At 45.8% G+C, this 14,541-nt stretch overlaps 1 protein-coding gene across 17 annotated transcripts in view; it reads right to left on the reverse strand.

Annotated features, from left to right (window-relative positions):
* Positions 1–12,429, reverse strand: part of LOC149327517 (uncharacterized) — a 212,192-nt gene extending 199,763 nt beyond the window's left edge. For 14 of the 17 annotated variants that reach the window (XM_089563169.1, XM_089563165.1, XM_089563171.1 and 11 more), the window contains exons 1-2: positions 12,295–12,429; positions 11,439–11,697 (exon numbers count right to left, since the gene is read on the reverse strand). The gene's annotated coding sequence lies outside the window, so the exon portion shown is untranslated. Of the gene's footprint in view, positions 1–11,438; positions 11,698–12,188 lie in introns of all 17 variants that reach the window. The other 3 variants (XM_089563157.1, XM_089563159.1, XM_089563170.1) reach the window with 3 other exon arrangements.
* Between the last annotated feature and the right edge of the window lie 2,112 nt (positions 12,430–14,541).

Here is a 14,541-nt window from a genome sequence, read left to right on the forward strand (position 1 = left end):
AGTTGCATATCATGTTGGACGAAATTAAATGCACCATTTTTGACCTGACGGCTTAGAAATCTCCTGGGCCAGATGGTATTATCGCGTACCTAGACGCATGTGTCTGCCTCCTAGACTTTTGATGATTGGGGAGGTGGGGACGTGTATGGGAATGGGTGGTTAGTATTGCACAGCCCAGTGTTTTGTGGCATTAGCACACTCAGATTTTCCTTATCGGCATCACTTCTATGCTATAAAGAAAAAAAAGTAGCGGTGGTGTAACGTTCTGTGTACTTTGGCATCTAGGGTCATGATTTGCTAAGGCGAGTGTGCAAGACGCCAATCCCTCATTGCATGGAAAGGTTTTCCTACAAATTACGCACCGAAGATGTAGCGGTGTACACGTGGCTGCGTGGGAAAAAACGTTTTGTGTCTTTTATTAAGGCGGAAGCCTTTAATTCCTCATCGTTGTAAGCAGGAGCTGTCGACAGAAATGTCACGCTTTTCAATTGGTCGAAACGGTCGTGACGTCACAGTGCGCGAATTTCAAACGGGGCCAATTGTACTCTGGCTAGTAACCATGCAACCAATTAAAGGGATCGTATAGTGATGCTCCAAGTAAGTTTGACTGAGTTTACTTAATTGCTTACTTAACCAATTAGTCGAATTAACCTTTCTAGTCACACCAGATAAATAAACAAAAACGAGTAAGAAATGGCCGAGCTTGGGAATCGAACCCCGGGCTCCGGAGTGCGAGTCGAGCACGCTACCACTCTGCCATGCCAGCTCGATGGTTTGGAATGAACAAAGGTGCGTCTAGTGAATACGGTGTCTTCGTTCACTCCCATCTTCCTCTCTTCCCGTTACGGCGAGGTTTAGGTGTCCACCGAGGTATGAGAGACAGATACTATTCCTTTCCTCTAAAACCAATTTACCGACGAGCAAGGCGTATTTGTCCGCGTTTCAGATTGTCGTGACGTCACCGCGTGCGAATTTTGACGGGTGTCCACCGAAATATGTGAGACAGTTACTGCGCAACTTCCTTTCCTCAAATACAATTTTCGACTAGTGTCTACTGAGATATGTGAGACAGTTAATGCGTAATTTCCTTTCCTCAAATACAAATTTCATTTTCTTCATTCTTTCTTCTTTCACTCACACTTCCTCCCTTCCTGTATGGTTCGGCTCAGGTGTCCACCGAGATGACAGAGAATGACAGCCCCATTTCCTTTCCTCAAAAAGCGTTGCGTTCAAAGGGCAACGCATCGCGCCGAACGGGTGGTGGCGTTCCTTGGACTCCGTGGCAGCGCTACAACACGCTGTCGCGTTCCATTCCTCAAGGCGAAGCTTAAGCGTCATTAATTGGCAGTTAATTAATGCACCAACAAAATGTGCAGTCAACAATCGCGTAGCAGAATGCAGCACTCAGGCTTTCGTCCTTCACCACTTTAGCCGCTAAAGTTCCTCGCAATTTTAACTGCCGTCTGTGCAACATACCGGAAACCACTGAATACTCTTCGTTACCTGCAAGTCTGCGATTTTATTTTGGAAGTGTTGCACATGACGCCAAAGAAAGACTTTATTTTAAAATTCTACAGTGTTTTGCCTTGCGGCTACTAAACCTGATTACGTACCATACGACATGTTTTGGCTCATTGGACTTCATAGCCTGTGGAAAACGCGCATGCTGGACCGCAACGCTGAGCCTTTTGTTTCAGCCAGATGCCATTTCCGTCAAATGATGCTCCAACTGAGGGACATTGATGACGAAACCCTTTCCTAGCGGACTGGTTTGCGCTTTTAAGGAGGTGTCTAGCTTTGCCGCTCTTTTAGCTGCGCTGTTCTCTGTCACGCTGGTGCAGTTCATTGAATAGCTGCGTAGCTTGTAAATAATCTGTATAAACCTCTTTCTGTACGTATGCACATAACTTAGTGTAGTAAATGCGGTGTTGGAAAAAAAAGTAATAGTTAGCCCGGTGAGGTAGGGAGTTGAGTGTCGGCTGTCCGAATCCCCAAACATCTCGGCAATTTTTCCCTTTCAGTTATGTTTCTTTTTGTTTCTCCTTCACTTTTTTGTTTTGGCTCTTATTTTGCAGTACTGATCCTAATATCTGCATCAGGTTTTTGCAACAGCCGCCAAGACATGAGAGAGTCAAGAACCAATAATCATAAAAGCATTCGTTAGGGATAGAGCCACGATGGTTTTAGAAAGCCTTTAGGAATTTATCAGAAAAACGTACCAGAAAGTCATGAGAAAAGCGTAAGATGCTAAGGTCAAAAGTCACTACACGTTTCATTAGGGGACTACAGGGTGTTTCGCCTTAGTCCACAAAATTTTTAAGAAGAGGCTTTTTTAGTCGGAAGAATGACATTTTCCGCCCGGCATTGTGAGCGGTAGTCTAGATCCGAGCAGACATAAGTGCTAACTAGCAGGTTGTTTAACTGATGTTTAATAGTTAACATCAACTATTACCTTTAAGCTCCTTAATTATCGAGAAGCACGTGCCCACCGCAAGTAATTGTAAACTTTGTGCTTGAGGAAAGGAAATGGCGCAGTTATTCTCTCAGATCTCGGTGAACAAGCAACGGAAAAAGTTGCGAGTGAAAGGAGAAAGAAGTTTCGTGGTGGAGGGCTCCGGAATAATTTCGCCCACCGGGGCATCATTTACGAATACTGACATCGCACAACACACGGCCGCCCTTTGCGATTTAGCTCCATCGAAGCGGCCAGCCACCGCGACGGCACCGCAAGTAATATACATATATACATGTACGTTTATAGAATTTAGAAAACACGGGCACCCTAGGCGCTCTCGTCCCATCACTTTTGGCTACTTCGACGAGTTACGTACGCTTGAGAGGTTGCTCTGATCACTGTAAGCTTGTTGTTGGGCGACAGCGCCATGCGTAACCGCTTTTTCAAAATTCTAAAAAACTGATACTGATAATATTTGCGATGGGCTACGCGCCTCTCGATAATGAAGGAGCCTATAACAGTAATAGTTTAAAAGTTAACTAATCGATATTAGTTTAGCAGCCTTCTAAATAGCACGTATCAAGTTTATTCTGAAGTATTACAACGCTGACAATGCTGTGCCGAACAACGAGCTCTTTTAAATCAAAAAGCCTACTTCGAAAATTGAGCAAAGTCTTAGATGAAGCACCGGTAACGATCTTAAAATTATCGCTTCCCAGCGCAGTCTTGTTAGGCTAGTAATTTGCAGCTTAAAAGGTCTCTGTAACACTATTTCGTATAATTACGACATGCCAGCAATAGTAAGCGAAGACGCTTCATGAATTTCCTTTTTCATAAAATTTTCCAAAGCGCTTTCAAAAGGTGTCGTAGGGTCCGTTTAAGGGGCGACTCTGTGATTAAAACTGCTTTGACTAGTTACGGATGAAGTGTAACCACATCTGCCACATGTATGTACCATCGTTCGCTAATTTCAGATCAACGCGGTATATTTAATAGCCGGTATAGTTCTTGAGTATGCCAGTTCGTGTATTCATCCAGGCGGGTTATATTATTATAGAGACAGTGCATATGTCTGCACGTTCACAAACGTCCGTTTTCAGCAATACAGCTATTAGTTTGTTTTGAAAGAGCCAGACATTCGTGGAAATAAAAGTTCAACTCCAGAACATAATAGCGTACCTACGTGAGAAAGCCCCTTATAGAAATAATTTGTAGAAGTTATTGCACGCATACATAAAAATATCGACATTTACCCCATTCCCAATGTCTTAGGATTAATCCGCAAAAAAAAGTCATGATTTTACTGTCACTCTTTCCAAAACGCTACACCCGTGATTGAGAGAAATCTTAGAAAAAGCAAATTTTGAGACAATGAACCTTAATTTATCCCCCTATTTGCCTTATTTGCTTTTGGTCAGCGAAATCAACGGAAGCGCTATACGCTCCATTTCAAGGAGATACATGTTGATATTAAGACGACTGTGCTTGACTGTTGGAAAGCGGCGGAATCCACTATGCGCCGGGACTTTCAGATGTACGAATCGTTAGCAGTTTTCGACTACCACATAAGAGGAAAACATTTCGTTCACTTATTTTTTATTGCTTGTATCGCTGCAGTTTTCCTATCACAACGAAGAACACCTGAGGTCGCGTTAACAAATGAATTTAATAAGAAATACAAATCGCGGAAGATCAGTGAGATTCATACGGCATACGTGCGCTGGCGTTAGTTTTAAATAAGCCGCAACATGCCTCGAAACGCGGGACGCAGTATGAAGTGTGCGTGCGCGCCGATAATTTGGGCTGCACTACTGCGTTAACAAAGCCGCCGCTCCCGTGGCCTTCACTTCCCCAGCAACCCGCGATTTACCTTCTGCCCTTCCGGCCCATCCCCTGACCGCGCCCCTTTGATGCAGGGTGGCACTCCAGCCGTTTGCCCTTCGCTGCGCCGCATGCTACCGGACGGATGGCTGCGAGGAAGCCATCATGGCCGCTGCTACTACGAGACCGTGACCCTGCGGCGCAGTCAGCTTTCCTTCGAGTGCGCACAGGCTGCGTATCGGCCACGGAGTAAGATGAACTTACTCCGTGACTGTGCCGTCAGAGAAGCTTGAGCATCTGGCATGCAAGTGACCTCCACTGGACAGGCATAGCCGGGTTCCGACGGGTGTCTACCCGGTGATAGCAGCGAACATCTACTGTTTCCGCCTGTCCCGCGCGACAGAACGCCACGCGCCTTAACCGCCCTCCTTAGATTTCTTGAAGACGGGAACATCACAATAGGCCCCTGTTTCCACAGCCCCTGCTCTCTACATTCCCTTCTTTCGTGTTCACTTCTATTATTCCCCTATCTACCGCGCGGCGCAACGGTGTTAAAAGAGGCCGCTGAAACCACCCCAACCTCACGCTTCTTTTCATCATCACCACAAATCTCATTTCGCTGCGCGTCTTCTCCACTCTCTTGCCGGTGGTTATGGCCGGAGAACGAACGATGGCCAATTTTTTCCCAGCCGGTCTTCTCACGCAAACGAGTTAAAATTGCGATCAAATTGGCCATTTTATTTGCCTGGTTCACCCTTACAAAATAGAGGTAAATGAAAACTTGGACAGCGCTGCATCATCATCATCATCAGCGTAACTAAGCCCACTGCAGGCCAAAGGAGTCTCCCATGTCTCTCCAATTAAACCTGTCTTCTGCCGGTTGCAACCACCGTACCGCAAACTTCTTAATCTCATCCGCCCACGCACCCTCTTCTGCCACTCTCTGCTACGCTTGCCTTCTCTTGGTATGCACTCCGTTACCCTTAAGGACCAGCGGTTATCTGCCTTCGCATTACATGCCCTGCCCAAGACCACTTCCTCCTCTTGATTGCGACCAGGACGTCATTAACCCGCGTCTGTTCTCTCACCCACTCCGCCCGCTTCGGATCTCTTAACGTTACACCTATCCATTTTATTTCCATACCTCGCTGCGTTGTCCTTAAGCTTAACCATTTTCTTTAGCCCTCATTGGTACAGTCTGTTAGCATCCCAGGTCACGCATGTCGCTTTCGGCTGTTGAATGTGCATAGGCTCTGTTTTGGTGGCTCCTCTTAACTGTTTGTCAAGGTGATCGCACAAGTCTTTTAGACAATATCACTGAACGAACGCTGCTCATGTGCAGAAGCAGCGCGCCCGCCTCGCGCCCAAAAGGGTGGCGGTTGATTCCGGTTCGGCCACTTTTTTTTTAATGCGAAAGCATTGCATGTCGCATTACGAGAAAAACCGGCAGCGAGTGTGTGTACTTGCAGACGCCACAAAAAATCCCATCGGTGGCAACAAAATTAGGGTGACGTCATAAAGCAGGCGGGTGGCGAACGCAGCAAGCCGATCACCGCTCCCTTCAGAAAACCCTATACATGTCCTTCCTCTATAAATACTCCCAGCTGGGCGACCTTCATGTGCTGAAGTTCGCTCAAAAGCTGCCACGCAACCGTTTGGAGTATAGCGTTACGGCTGGTGTGATACATACATACAGATACATACATACAAGTTTTATTCTCCGCAAAGAAGTGGAAGGAGGCGGAGGGAAAAGCCGTACATTTGCGGCTTGAAAAATCCTTCGCCCCCTTACAGTGTATACAGCAGCAGAGTGGGGAAATAAACAGTCGCATTTTTGTTGCAAAGAGGAAAAAAAAAAGCTTCAACACAAAAGAAGCTTCAACACAAAAAAACAGCACTATATGCATCATAAAATAAAATAAGCCTAAATAAGAGCTTCAATAAAGCACTGGTTTTGGACGCCTGGGAAAACATCTTTTTCCCCCTTTTTTTTAACGTAAACAATGCAATGTAATTGAACATAAGGATAGACCTGTGCGTTCATTCACAAATAAAAAGTATGAGTAGCAAAATATTTCCACTTATTTCGAAGAGACATTGGATACATCAGCGGCTTCTTTTTCTGCAGCATTCAATAATCGCGGAAGATTATACCGGAGTGTTTGTTGTCCATAGGCAGTGCGACATTTTGGAATTTTTCATCGTTCTTGAGTTCTGGTGCTGTAGGTGGTATAATTGGGTCTTAATTCTGCCATTTCAGTAAAAACTATGCTCTTTCGTTGGACGCTTAAACGGTACTACCTGCATAATTTGTATTCGTATATATTTCTTACTTTTAATAAATTAAGCGAAGCAAAGATATGTGAAGAAGGTTCTGTGTATTCAACGTTTTCAATTATTCGTACTATTTTTTTCTGTAGCCTTTCAAGCTTCAACACATTAGTTTTTGTTGTTGTTCTCCAGACTAAATGAGAGTAGTTTAGGTGGGAGACAAAGAGGGCGTTATAGACCATTAGTTTAACTTTTTTTGGAAGAGTATAGCGGTAGCGATTTAAAATTCCAGTTATGCAGCTCAGTTTGCTGATTATACTATTTACATGATCATTCCATTGTAAAGTTGAATTAAAATATACCCCTAACACCTTGACAGTATCTACCACATCAATGGCTGCGGATCTAAACATTACGGTTCCTTGTGACGAAATTTGTTTACTTTTTGGTCGAAAAATTACCACCTTTGTTTTGTTTGCGTTAAGTTTTAAATGATTACTGGAAGTCCACGAGTCCAATTTGCGCAGAAGGTTATTTGCTTTTGTAATTCCTTCAGCTTCAGAACGTGATGGCACCAAAGCACTCGTATCGTCGGCATATATAACGAACTTGGTATCTGAGCAGATGTGTACAATATCATTAATGTACAAATTACATAGGACAGGGCCTAAAATGCTACCCTGTGGGACTCCTGATATTATTTTTTTTGCTGTGAGAAATGAAACCATTTATGTCGACATATTGAAATCAATTTGATAGGTAACTTTTGAGCAGAGCCAAAACATGTCCCCGTATACCATAATGATGCAATTTTTGAAAAAGGATAGTATGACTAATAAAATCGAAGGCTTGGCTAAAATCAACAAAAATACCCATAAAAAAACATTTCTCTTCAAACTGTTTTCGAATATATTCCTTATGGTCCAACAGCGCCAGCTCTGTAGACCTGTCCCTTCTAAAACCATATTGAGGAGTAGTTATTATATTATGCTTGCTGCAGAAGCGCGATATTCTATCTAGGATGATTTTCTCGAGACCTTTCGAGAAGGCAGGAAGAATTGACACCGGTCTCTAGTTAGAACATCATTTTTATCACCTTTCTTATATAAGGCTATCACACGGGCGACTTGCATTTTTGTTGGAAAAACAGCGGTAGAAATGCAGAGATTAAAGATGTGCGCTAGAATGGGGCTGATTATACGTATCACATACTTCACGGGTCTTATTTGTATACCATCGGCATCAACACTATGAGAATTATTTAAACTCAAAAAGAGAGAACACACTTCATTTGCATCTGTGGGTTCAAAAAATATTGTGCTAGAGTTTTTCTGCCCTGAAGTTTTGTATCATGTTCTCGGGTTTTTAGTAAAATCTCTGTTAACAAAGTAGTCATTAAAAATATTTATCATTTCTTCTCCTTTTAATGTCTGTCCTTCGTAAAAAATTTCGTCAACTATCTGTTTTTTTTCGCTCCGACCCATCAGTGCATTTAAGTTATTCCACATTAAGTCAGTCCGCTTTACGTTGGAACCTAACATGTTCTGATAGTACAGTTCTCTTGCTTTTCTTAGCTGCTTAGTCAAGTCATTACGAAATTTTTTGAACGTAGCGAGATCAGATGCTGTACGAGTTCGCATAAATGTTTTAAACGGGCGTTCTTTCTTTTCAATCTTCTTCAATAGGTACTTTGTCACCCACGGTTTTCGACATCTCTTACTACCCGTGTGGCGTTTGAATACGAAGTGACGTTGGTATACCGAAAGAAACAAACTCAAAAAGGCGTCATAAGCTACGTTCGCATTTGTTTCCTGAAGGACGTTGTCACAGCAAACTGTTTCCAACTCATGATAAAAAGCTTCTAAGAGGGTAGGTGTAACAGGCTGAAAAAGATTAGACACTTTATGGTGGAAATTTCCCCGAGTACTAAATTTTATGCTACAAAACGCAGGCAAGTGATCACTAATAGGGCAAGTGAGAACACCGGAACTGACCAGGTTAGCATCATAATTTGTTATTACTAAATCTAGAAATGTTTGCGTGGACGACGTTAGACGTGTGGGAGAAACAATATGGTTTATACAGCCATTAGATAGCAATACATTTTCAAAATCTATTTTCTTCGTGCAATTGCTACTCATATCAACATTAAAATCACCGGCAAGTATTATATTGTGTCTGCTTTGGTTAGCAAATGCCAATAGATTATCTAAAAAAACAAACAACCCAAGGAGAGAGCCATCCGGAGGGCGATAACAAGTTGAAATTACAACGTCCTTGATTTGCAGACAAATAATCTCAAAATTGTCTGTGACACATGAAAATTCTGAAAGCAAGGCAGGTTGTAAGAGAGAGCTTACTAGCGCAGACACACCACCACCGCGACGAGTGGTTCTATTAACAGAAAAAGTTGTCATATTAGGAAGATAAAAAGTGTCAGAACTGCTTGTTTGCCATGTTTCTGTTATCATCAGAACATCAAAACAATTCTCAAGCTTTTTTTACAAGGATTCTAGTTCAGCAACCTTGTTGAATACAGACTGTGCATTTAAGCGAAAGCAACGAAGATAACCATGTGTCTGACCACCAAGCTCCCTTAAGAGTTCTTCTGAGGTAACATGCCCTAGGTGCGCCATTTCAAGATAAGGATCACGGGTTTCCGTCTACACGGAAAGGCATTTAGCTGCCAAGTGTGGAGAGGTCACACGCTCTTGATAACCTTAGCGCCATCGCCACTCTTTCTACGCAGCAAAATTTTCCCATTGACATGCCACACATATGCGAAGCCAGACTGTTTAGCCCACTCTTTTGTGGCTTGCAACAACACTCTGGAATAGTTGGTCACGTTTTCTATGATGTACACTGAGTCGTCTTTTTCCTTAAGAACCACCCTTTTCTGCAGCCAAGCGTCTCGATTGGATTGGATTGTAAAACAATTATTGCGTCGAGAGCAGGTTGCGGAGGCACGTACTAGATGGCCGCTAGCCCATGGCTAGCGGCGACTTCGTTGGCCCGCTCGATTGCCCGCACTTGGATCTTGAGGTCCGAGCTGACCAGCACGGCCTCCCACCGCTCGGGGGAATGGAGCTGTATCAACTCCGCCGGAGGCGGATCGTCTGCGCAATTGCACAGAATGTGGTCGTAGGTGGCCCTTTCCCCACATTTATGGCAGTTTGGATCGTACTGGCCAGGGTACATGAGGGCAAGCAGAGCCGGATTGAGAAGGGAGCGTGTTTGAAGACGGCGCCAGGTGACTTCCTGCGCTTTTGTTAACGACTTGTGGGGAGGGGGATATGCGCGCCTCTCCAGCCTAAAGTGATGGGTGATGTCATGAAATGAGATTAACCCGTCCCTCGTGAAATTCGGGTCGGAGGGCGCGCTCACTGACCGGTCGACGAAAGCTCGGGCTTGCGCGTGAGCCGCCTCGTTCCCCGGATTAGACGAGTGGGCCGGGACCCAGATCAATTCAACTTCTCTAATCGGAAGGCGGGTGTTTTGAAGGAGGCGGAGTGAGGTAGATGTGATACGGCCCCTCGCGAAATCGCGAATGGCTGTTTTGGAGTCGCTGAATATAATATCAGCACGCGTGTTCGCTATAGCTAAGGCTATTGCCGCTTTCTCCGCCGTCTCGGAGGAGGTGGTTTCTATCGACGCGGCCGCCAACGGGGCGCCGTTCCCGTTCACCGCGACCACTGCAAACGCTTTTCTCGGGGTTTGTCGGTATTCCGCTGCGTCCACGGACGCCACGTTGTCGTGTCGGCTGTATTTGGTGTGTAGTGCGCGAGCCCTCGCTGTGCGTCGGCCTTCGTGGTGCGTGGGGTGCATTTTCTTGGGTAGGGGTTTGATCAAAAGAGCTTTCTTGATGTGCGTGGGTAACTGCGTTTTCGAGTCTCTCTCTGGGAGCTGTTCGCACATCTTTAGTCTGTATAGGAGGGCCCTTCCCGCGCTCGTACGAGTGAGTCGTCCGAGCTGTGAAACGAGGTGCGCCTCGCACAGCTCCGAGAGAGTGTTGTGAACCCCAAGGGCCAGCAACCTGTCCGTGGACGTACTGTGCGGGAGCCCAAGGGCCGCCTTGTAGGCCTGCCGGATTGTAGCTTCGACCTTGTTTCTTTCCGCCAGCTGCAGTTAAGCGTCTCGAAGATGCTGCCGTACAAAACGGGCAATCACACCTTTTGTCTTTCCTGGTTTCGCCGACATCTTATGGAGTGCGAGGGTGTCCGCCTCAGTGAGATGATTCATGGCAATCTTGTCCGCCACTTCGTTGACTTTTGACAAGAGGTCCTCTCCTTCCGCCTCAGGAATGCCATGAATCTCAATGTTCAAGCGCCTGCTGCGCCATTCCAAGTCATGGACACTGAGTTGTAACTGAGTTATATCCTTTGAGCAAGCGTCTCTCTCGAGCTTGCCAATTCTGCCTTTAATTCCTTTGATTTCCTTATCCTGCGTATCAAGACGCTCTTTTATAGTGGCAAACTCTTCATGCAGCATCTGGATTGAGATCTCTACTGCATCTAGCTTTTCGGTAAGAGGGAGCAGGGAAGTCAGTTTCATGTTCATTTCTACAATAAAGACTTTCAGGTCGGCATCCGTATTCGAGTCACCGTTTGAGGCGTCACCCTTGCCTCCAGTCGAACGTTTACACGCTTCACACTTCCAAGCCTTCTTAGTCGACCCTCGTTTTGAAGCAAATGTCGTTTCACTCATGCCTGAACATATCGCACCATGAAAACAAAATTCACACTCACTGCATGTATAGCATTATCGTCATTCTTTAACTTTTCGCGACATTTGCAACACCGATTGATGGTGACCAATATCGACTAGCAAGTTGGCAGCAGCGGCAGATAGCAAAGCAACATGCACGAACTTAATATGAAAAGGTTTGACCAACCTGTAAAACACAGCGAAGAACGGATTATTCGACGTTCGCCCCTCTCCGCCGCTGCTGCCAAAGTGCCTGGCGAAGTACGCCCCCCGTTGCAAAAGGTTCCGCAGCTTTCGTCACAGCCGTCGGCTCCTGCTGATTGGGTCCGTCTTGCTGATATGGAAACGATGCTTGAAAACGGTGTTGCAGTTCAGTCTTGCCAAGGAAAACAGGCCACGGTGAGATTCCTATCCGAAGCACCGCGGAAACACTGCAGCATCTGCGACTGTAAAACACAGCCAAGAACGGATTATTCGACGTTCGCCCCTCTCCGCCGCTGCTGCCAAAGTTTCGCGTTACGATTTCGCGTTGCGTATGGCTTACATGTGCTAGTCAAGTTGAAGGCTAGCTTGAGATGGGATGTTTGGAACGGACGACATACCTTCAACCACATGTTTTCTCAGACTTTTTGTTAATACTGTGATGCAACCGTGGTACAGAATTCCGGATGGTGCCATACACATACTCGTAGAAAGGAATCTTAGTGTATGTAGATAACTTACGCGTAAATAATGCACCCACTTACACCGGCCAAAAACGTGTAGGCCATCGTAAATCTGATCGAAAAGTACCTTTTCTGCGGAACGGCATGCTTAGAGTGCGTTCGATTGTGTAGTAAAGGAATCTTAGTGTATGTAGATAACTTACGCGTAAATAATGCACCCACTTACACCGGCCAAAAACGTGTAGGCCATCGTAAATCTGATCGAAAAGTACCTTTTCTGCGGAACGGCATGCTTAGAGCGCGTTCGATTGTGTAGTGGTCGAGTGCACGAATACAGGGCCCGGATCCAGCCGCCGGCTGACTCGGGGAAGGGCTCACCTGGAGGATGCCCGGCAGACAGCGTCCGTGATCGTCGCAGGCACGTTGCAATGCACTCCACAGCCAACGCGGATATGCGCTTACGGGCGTCGACGCGCGGTCCAGATAACACAAGCACTCGAAGGAGAAAACTTGTGTGCGTTTTTTTTTTCTGCGCCACTGCTACGACCATTGGCTGCTCTTGGTCACGTGGTCCGCGTTGACCCGCGCCCAGCGTCGCCTGCGATGGGCGCCGCTGCTTCTATCCGCGTGCAGCTATTGATGTTTTCTTCTCGCATTTCGGCTACCTGTTTCAGAGCTAGCGTGCGCACTGCGCAGAGTATCAGAGCGAAGGATGTTCTTTTATTTCAGTTGCAGTTCAAGAAGAACAGCGCGAAATAGACAAGGAATAAAGGAAGATACACGCAGACAGGCGCTACCTGTGTTTCTGTCTAGTCCTTGTGTATTTCGCGCTGTTCTTGAACATGACATACCAACTCGCCCAGGCATCGGTCCTATTCAGTTCCAGATCTTCGCCTGATCTGAGAGTCATTTCCATGGTTGCGCTCGGCAAACCGGTGTGCCGCATCTGTCTTGACCGTGATTGCTGAGCTTCGTCGCCTTGCTGGCGATGTGTTGCGCAACAGCTTTTCCACTTCCCTACGAACACATCTTAAACATCGGCTCATGTCGCAGTTTAAAATTATTTAGCAGCACTAAATTTTTCTAATAAGTGGAGGCGCCTACTGCTGCAAAAATGTGTTGTTTATTTCGATTTTCGCTTGGCTTCTTTTAATGCAGTGTAAAGGAGTCAAAGGCTTACTGATAGAATTTTTCAGAAGTAATTAAAACACCTATTGAAGTCGGGCAATGGAATAACTTCCATTAACTTTGTAATGTCACCTAGTTGATTACGAAGTCTGCTCCGCAGAGCTGCGAAAACCTCCGTGGTCGGTACTGCTCATCCCTGGGGTTTAGAAACCTCACGCAAAGAATGGGGCTTAAAAGCAGAACTAATGTGAACAGAAACTTGGCCGGTATGTGCGCAAGGTTACCCCATGATTGCGTCCGTTGCACGGTGCTCATTATGCATTCTGTGCGTCGCTGTGGTAAATCCATCCTTGATGAATACATCATTTTGTCCACCATTTTAGATGCAATGAGTTTGTAAATGCAACATTTTATATTTACGTTCACTGAAAAGGAGCAGACCAGCAAGTTTAATGTTTGAACCTTTATTAAGAACAACAAAGAGCCGCACGTCTACGCGGGCATGTAGCTGCGCGGAAGCGATTAATTAGTCCTGTAGGGTCTCATCAGGGATCGACCGCCTTGTCAATAGGTCCGCTGCTGGAGCGGGCGCCGGGTTCGAGGGAGCGGCTGCATAGAGGTCAGGCCCAGATGCTGTCCCAGCCAGCACATCAGCCACGCACTTTTTACGGAAGCCTACCCCGGTCACAAGCGGCGGGCAGCCGCCTGCCGGTGTATGCTTGGAAAATGTGCACAACTTTCTTCTCCTTTTGGGTGATGGCATCTGCACATACGAACCTCAAAAGAAAACGCCATGTTGCAAAATGCATTTCCGACAATAGTAGCTAGGAGAGCTAGTACATGCAGAAAAGATCAGGAATAAAAATATCACCTGTAGCGCCTCTGCAGAGCTTTGTCAAAATAAAGACTTTCTTGCTGAACTTGAGCTGGGCGCGATGGCCCACAATCACCTTCGTAAGAATTGACGTAACCTTTGGCAGCTTTGGCCGCCTAGCTGAACGCGCTGCCGGCGCTGAAAGCAGGAAGCAAATAATTGTGAATGGCAATTTTAAATCACAAAAATAAAGTGCCTTCTGCGACAGAACAAAATGCTTGGCCAGTTGGTCATCCATGTTGACTCTTACAGTACAAAACGGAAAAGGAACAAGCTTGAAGAAGCACGGGGTTCCTTGCTCTTTTTTCCGAAAACATTGCATCTGCGTGTCTCAAAAATTAGTTTCAAGAAAGAGCCGCTTTCTACCACGACCCAAAGACCGGATCACCACAGAGAAACACACGGATGTAATTTACTACTCCATGCTCCATGTGTCCAGCTTCATTCATGGCCGAAACAAAAATCCTCGATCAGGGAATCAGGAAACAAAGGAAAGACGTCGGGTCAATGAATTCGAAAGGCAACACCCTCGCCGAACACTGTGAACGCATCGACCACAGAATCGCCTTCGGGAATAAAAGATTTGGCCGTGAAGCGTAAGCAACTGAAGAGGACCAACTTTG

This window comes from Amblyomma mixtum, chromosome 10, assembly GCF_055824585.1.
Source record: "Amblyomma mixtum isolate Tamu chromosome 10, ASM5582458v1, whole genome shotgun sequence".
Lineage (NCBI taxonomy): Eukaryota > Metazoa > Arthropoda > Arachnida > Ixodida > Ixodidae > Amblyomma > Amblyomma mixtum.